This window comes from Phascolarctos cinereus, unplaced genomic scaffold (genome assembly GCF_003287225.1).
Source record: "Phascolarctos cinereus isolate Bilbo 61053 unplaced genomic scaffold, phaCin_HiC Scaffold_5;HRSCAF=322, whole genome shotgun sequence".
Classification (NCBI taxonomy): Eukaryota; Metazoa; Chordata; class Mammalia; order Diprotodontia; family Phascolarctidae; genus Phascolarctos; species Phascolarctos cinereus.
Genome location: NW_027555958.1, coordinates 118,471,833 through 118,477,832, shown reverse-complemented (window position 1 = coordinate 118,477,832; position 6,000 = coordinate 118,471,833).

Sequence of the window (6,000 nt, the reverse complement as noted above, 5' to 3'; positions counted from 1 at the left end):
ACTCCTACTCCAGACCTGTCTGACCAAACACAATCAACAGGAATTCACCAATTCTCTCATCTTGGTTGGATAAATTTTTGCCCAAGATTTCCCACACTAGTTGATTTTTGGATAAGGATAGTAGAAAGAGGGGAAAATCTTGGTCCTGATTTCAATAATTAGTTATTAAATATGAAAGGGAAATTATCGTTCCTCTCAATGACTTGCCCAGGGTCATGAGATTTGAACCAAGGCTTTCTTTGCCCTCTATACACTGAGCCACAGTGCCTGTCATAGATAATATAGAGAATGAATGGGGTATATGGAATGTTCAAGGAAGACTAGTACTTCTGGTGTGAGGCTTGCTGAGCCCTTATCAGGGCTGCTCATGCACCTTTGGTGTCCGCCTGCCACCCAACTTTCACCAACGGTTCTAAGAAGCTGTAGCATGTGCAGTAGCCTGGTAAAACCATCTCAGCAAGTGAACTAAACCAAGTTGAGGGTTACGAACAGGCCTTAAACCTATCAGTGAGTTAGGGGGATGTCTACCCCAAGCATGGGCAGTTGAGAACAATTTGTTCCAATGGCTATGAAGGAGGCTGAAGCAGGCATTGTGGAGTGCTCAGAGCTTGGTCAGACATCTAAGACTCCAAGGTTATCCATCCACTGCATCCCAGGCCATTGCCAGTCGTCTTGACTTTTTTTTTTTTGCTGTGAAACTTTGAGGACTTTTGAAGAGAGAGAGTGTACAACTCTCTCTCACTTAAATCCAATTTGTGCGAAAGTCAAGACATCACCCCATGATGTCATTGGTCCTCTTTGAAGACAAAGAATGAACAACGACATAGAATGAATACAAAATAATTTCAATAAAATTTGATGGGGGTCAGGAAGTAGAGTATTTACAACTGAGAAATGAGAAAAGGCCTCCTGGAGGTAAGACTTGAGCTATCATGTGAAGGAAAATTGGGATTCTATGAGATGGACATGAAGCGGTAGAGAATTTCAGGCATTGGAGACAGTAGAAAAGCTTGTTTGTTTGTTTGTTTTTATGGGCAGAAATAGCAAGGGGGCCAATTTGGCTGGGACACAGACCGTATAAGAGAATTAATGAGAGACCAGTCTGGAAAGACAAGTTAGAGCCAACTTATGAAAGGCTTCAAATGCCAGAGAGGGGAGCTTGTATTTTTCCCTAGAAGCAATAAGGAATGGGCAGTGGTCATCTCCATCCAATGAAGGAATCCCATAGGGACCTGGAAAGGAACCTTCTTGCAGATCCTGGTGAAGGGCCTTTCTCTAGATTAGGCCTTTGCATGAAGGCAGAGGATATTTGTGATCCTGAGCCCAAAGGCTCCCTCTCAAAATAGGAAGATCATTCCACAGGGGGAAGGAGGGTGATGTTCATGGTTTGAAAACCTGGTGTCTGTACTTAAGTTGGGGAGACATAACTAGAATCCTGCTTTGAGTAAATGGAAAAAATATGAAAGGTACATTTTGCCTTTGAGTGACCCCCATATATCTCTGAAAAGGAAGGGGCCTTTCTGAATACATATTAGTTCTATTTTGTAGGCTCAGAAAGATTGATGTAGATTTAGAAAAGTGGGCTTATGTTTTAAATTTGCTCATCAGGTGGAAGAGCTTTTAATATTCACTGGGAAATCTGTGTATTGTGTGGAACAGGAAATCTAGGGGAAGGTCCAGGCTTACTCTCCTTATGTTTTTTTCTCTGCCTGCTTGTTTCATCCTCCCTCTTCTTCTCTCTCTGTCTCTCTGTCTTTGTCCCCATCTCACCATCTCTCTGTGTTTCTGGCATTGTGTATCTGCCCCTCTCTGTCTCATTCATGCAGATACACAGATGCAGAGTAAGAAGCTATGTGCTCTCAGATCTTTTTTATCACTTTTTTTTCCTATTTTTATAGCTTTAAACATTTTTTTTCTTTTCTTCTCTTGTTCTTTTTTTTCTTTTTCTTTTACTAAGCAACTGCTGGAAGACAGAGTACTTTACCCAAAGGCACACACATTTAAAGAGTAGGAGTGTGAGAGGTTAATTGCCCTCGGGCAAATTGCTAGTTCTTCCTCCAGCTATTGCTAAATGCGAAAGAACTAATAACTCTTATAGCAGCTTCTGACTGCATGTGTGAATAAATACTGACAGTTTCAACAAAGATAAGAAAGTTTTCAGAAGACTTTAGGAAATTCTAGCAGGACTAGAGTGGAAAGGAAGTGGAACTCACTTCCTTATGCCTGGTCAGCATCTGGTCAGGACCTATAATTTCATGGGTATAAGGAGCTTCCTTTACGTGTGGAGATGTCCTTCACTAAGGCAGACCAATAATTGCTCTCCAACTTATGTGCTTCGAAAGTTGCATGGGACACAGAGAAATTGAGTAATTTCCCCAGGGTCATCCATTCAGTATGAGGGGTGGTAGAAATGAGGCAGAATTTGAATCCAAGACCTCTTGACTGAGGTTAGTTCTCTACCCACAATCCCAGGACACCAACTGCTGCTCAGTGTCATTGTTCAATTGTCTGGTCATGTCTGACTCTTTGTGACCCCGTGTGGGGTTTACTGGAATGGTTTGCCATTTCCTTCTTCAGTAGATTTAAGGCAAACTGAAGTAACAGAGGCTAAGTAACTTGCCCATAGATCACATAGATCTGAGGCTGAATTTGAACTCAGGTCCTCCTGGCTCCAGTGCTGGCATTCTGTCCACTGAGCAAACTAGCTGCTCAATGTAGAATAGTGAATTTCAGTGGAGATCAATGTCTCCTGCCTGAGTAAAGGGCATAATAGAGTTGACGAGAGCAAGAGAAGAGAGATCCAGGGTTCTTCTACCTTTCACGTTTAAGAGAGAAGATATGTGATGCCAACCTCTCTTCAGGTAACTGAAGGGAAAGATCTGAGAAGAAACGACAAGAAAGGAGCTGGAAGTCTTTATTATGTCCAAATCCAGCTCGCTACATCAGAGACTTCAAGAAAGTTCTCTTGGGTGAGATCTGAGACTCTCTCTCGGTTAAGCTGAGTTATCTCACTCCCAATGAGAGAGCTCCTTCAATCTATATTATCAGATATAGTTCTTATTTGCATATTTTCTCTCATTTTGTTTTGTTCTAGACTTAGATAAATGTGTTTCTTCACTGAAAAAAAATAAAATGAGTGTTTATTGTTGATGGTGATGATTAGCAGGGCTGGGCTCACACTTTGTGGAATTTCCTGGATGTGCCACATAAGCATTGGGAGGGGGAATAGGTTAGGTTTCATAGCCCAGATACATCTCCTTTCTTAGGCTTGAGTGAGAGAGCCCCTGTGTGGTCATATGTCAGCTGGGGGGAAGCCCTTGGGCTTGACAAAGGCCTTATGGGGAACTTGATTTACACATACTGTAACTTAAAGGGGAACCTCTACCCTATGGGAAAGCCAGATGATTCATCATTTTTCCCCTTGCCTGCCATGTAGCTCAGGTACTAGGTCACACGATTGAAGACTTCTTTGATAGTGCTGGACTTGGAATTAGGAAGACTTGAGTTTTAATTCTTCCTCAGAGACTTACAAGCTGTGTGACCCTGGGCAAATCCTTTTACCTCTCTCATCCACAGTTTCCTTTTCTATAAAATGAGGATAATAATACTATCCATATCCCAAGACTACTGTGAGGAACATGTAAAGTGTTATACAAATGTTAGCTATTATTATTATTATGCTGACCGTGGTATGGCCTACCCATTTAAAAACTTTCTAAGAGAAAGAGGGCCACATCCTGGGATTCACTTCAGCCAAATCAGATAAATATGTAGATAATGCATTTATTAAGATAATGCATTTATTTATTAAAAGAGGCCATCTTTTGCCTCATTTTTTACCTAGTCTTAATCACTGAATGGACGTTGCCTCAGTTAAACTGAGATCTGGGAAAGACCTTAACTTAAAAAGGCCAGGGTCTCCCACTGTATCCGGGGCCATCTCCAGTCATCCTGATCTACTTGCTACGGGACCCAGATGGCTCAGGAGGAGAAAGTGAGGCTGGTGACTTTGCGCCTCCCTTAAACCCAATTCACTTGTTAATCACAGCATCCCCTTGCTGACAGCAAGGTCCTCTTCAAGAACAAAGGGCAAACAACAACAATAAGCACTGGGAATGCAAATAAAAGTGAAAAAGACAGTCCCCTCCAAGTGCTTCTATTTGAGTTGAGGAAGAAAAAATAAAAAAGGGAGCTGAAAAGTGGGGGAGGGCTGAGCAAAGCTACCCGCTGTGGCAAGGTGGGAGGTAGTCTGAGATATTAACTGGTCCTAGTTTGAAGAGAATATGACGGATGGTATCTGGGCTTCTTCTGGGGGTTCAGAGAGGAAGTCATCAAATTGGAGGAAACAAAGGTATCCTACAGACAGCTCAAACCAAGCCTTGGGAGCCAATTGTTAAATTTTCAGTGTATATTTACACCTGAGAAATAGCAATGCTACAAATCAGAGCTGGATTTGTTATTTTATTGATTGTCTACCAATCAGATCCCTTCAAACAGATCCCTTCAGGTTGCATATTTACTTAGAAAACTACAAATTAACATTATCTATGCTGTATTACATTTTTACTTATTTTGTTAAACATTTCCCAACTTGCATTTTAATCTGGTTTGGGCACACTTGAGTTTTGTGGGCAGCATTCAGGAGGTCTACAAATTTGACATCTCCGGTCTAGACTTAAGAAAGTGATGATGAAAAATAATGTAGATTAAAATGTGTAAAAATGTGTCCTGCAAGCATTTTTTTTTTGAGATCCAGTTGTTAAATATTTACAAGCATACCCCTGAGTGGAATTGTTGCCAGCATAAGAAGAAGGCCACTGGGGCAGAGGAGAGAGGTAATTTGGTGCATCAAAGACTGATCTGGGTTTGAAGAAAGTAGTTATAATTATAAAAGTAGGGGATGCTAGACTATGGACATCCTCTCATCCTAAACATGAGAAGTAGAAGGTTCTCTGAGGATTCTCATTAACTAGCTTAGCCTTGTTATAAGAGAGAATTAGGCTGCTCGTGGGCCTATGGACCCTTGACCTCTCTGTCACTCTGTGATCCCAATCCTGGGAGGCCATGTTCACTGGATTCCTTTTGTTTTTCCAGTTGTTAGGAAGGGTGGATTTATAGCAGTGATGGGGGAAAGGATGAGAGATGGAACAATATGTATGGAGATCTTAGCATGACCTAATGGCCAGGAACCATGAGAAGCCCTGGGCTGCTCACTGTATGTCTCATTTGTTCTGTTTGTTAAGCCTCACTTTATATTTGTGTTACCAAAAAATAAAAAAGGACTGTTGGGAAGGGTTAACATCAAACCGGGCTTTGAGGAATGTTTCACAAGAGTTTAATAAAAGATTGTGTTGCAGTCAAACAGGGAGAGGAGCTCAGCCCCGAGGGGTTGTGCAACAAAGCACACCAGAACCCAGTCATGGACAGAGGAAAAAATCTTCAGAAGAACGGGTGAAGTGATGTCTCCACACAGCAGGGTAGAATTTGAAAATAATGTCCTGAAACCAAGATGTCGGCAGACTGGGGATGTGCAAGTGTCTTTTGACTGGGAATTCTTTAGGGCCAGTCAAGTACTTAGGTATTGCCAGGTTTCATCAGCATCATAGTACTTCATGACTCTGGCAGCTGTGACAGAAGGAAGGGTCTGGGAGCAAAAAACATTGCACTTATCTTTGGAATTAGAAGAGTAAGATTATAAATAAATAATGAATTTAGATAGCTAAATTTGTTAACTATAGTATATAGCCATATGTCTTCCTGCTGCTGGACCTGGAAGACCCGGGTTCAAATGTGACCTCAGACACTTACTAGTTGTGTGACCCAGAGCAAGTCACTTAACCTGTCCCAGCCTCAGTTTTGTAATCTATAAAATGGGGATAATAATAGCATCTACCTCCCAGGGTTGTTATAATGATCAAATTAGGTAAAAATAATGATAATTATCCTAATAGCTAACATTTATATGGTGCTTACGGGCGATTAGGTGGCACAGTGGATAGA